Raw genomic sequence first — 768 nt, 5'->3', positions numbered from 1 at the left:
CGGGGCTTGAACTCATGAGCAGTGAGATCATGACCTGAGTCGAAGTCAGACACTTAACTGAGCCATCCAGGCGCCCCTAAACACTGAGTTACAAAACAGTAAGAAATGGATCAAAGTGACCTTGGACAAGTCACCTCCCCTCCCCCTCATTTTGTTTGTTTCCTATGGAAGGTGTGTCGGTGTGCGCGCGTGAGTGGCCTGACCTAAGCATTCCTAGGGGCTTCTTCCAGTTTTAACACGCCACTAAATAGCATTCTAGGCGGGCTGGGGGGCTAGGAGTCTGGAGACCCACGTTTTCTTTTTTCCAGACCCTCCACCAAAATGTACACAGAGCAGAAACCGAGAGAAGAAAGGAAAGGCAGGAGCCCTGAAGAATCACAGGGGACAAGTGCACCCCATAATAAGTGGCAGGTAAAAAAGGTGGCAGACAGANGATGGGTTCCCCAGCCCCCCCCCATGAGAAACTTCTTACCATTTCGGGGCCCCCTGCGAGTTTGTAGGGAGGCAGGGAAAGGGCTTGCAACTTGGGGCTGGGGGCATTTGTAATTTCGGTACAGTTTTTGTGGATTGTTTTGAGAAAATAGGCGTATGAAAATAAATGACCTTCCTATTTCTCGAGGTGAGCGGTGTTCCCAAGTGGCGTCCGGCCGGGCACCTTCAGGTTCGTTGGAGGAGAAGCCCCGAGTGAGACAGGGTCGCCGGCTGAAGGCGGGGACCAGGCAGTGCGGCTGCAGGCAGCGCCCTGGGCGGGGGCCGCGGTGACCCAGG

The 768-nt window shown here is 54.5% G+C and overlaps 1 long non-coding RNA gene across 1 annotated transcript in view; it reads left to right on the top strand.

Annotated features, from left to right (window-relative positions):
- The first annotated feature begins 618 nt into the window (after positions 1 to 618).
- Positions 619 to 768, top strand: part of LOC144216152 (uncharacterized) — a 4,353-nt gene continuing 4,203 nt past the window's right edge. Inside the window, exon 1 of the long non-coding RNA XR_013330581.1 lies at positions 619 to 661. This is a non-coding gene — a long non-coding RNA (uncharacterized LOC144216152). The remainder of the gene's footprint in view (positions 662 to 768) is intronic.

This window comes from Crocuta crocuta, unplaced genomic scaffold, assembly GCF_008692635.1.
Source record: "Crocuta crocuta isolate KB4526 unplaced genomic scaffold, BGI_CrCroc_1.0 scaffold258, whole genome shotgun sequence".
In the NCBI taxonomy this organism is placed as follows: Eukaryota; Metazoa; Chordata; class Mammalia; order Carnivora; family Hyaenidae; genus Crocuta; species Crocuta crocuta.
This window is presented reverse-complemented; position numbering and strand designations above follow the sequence as displayed.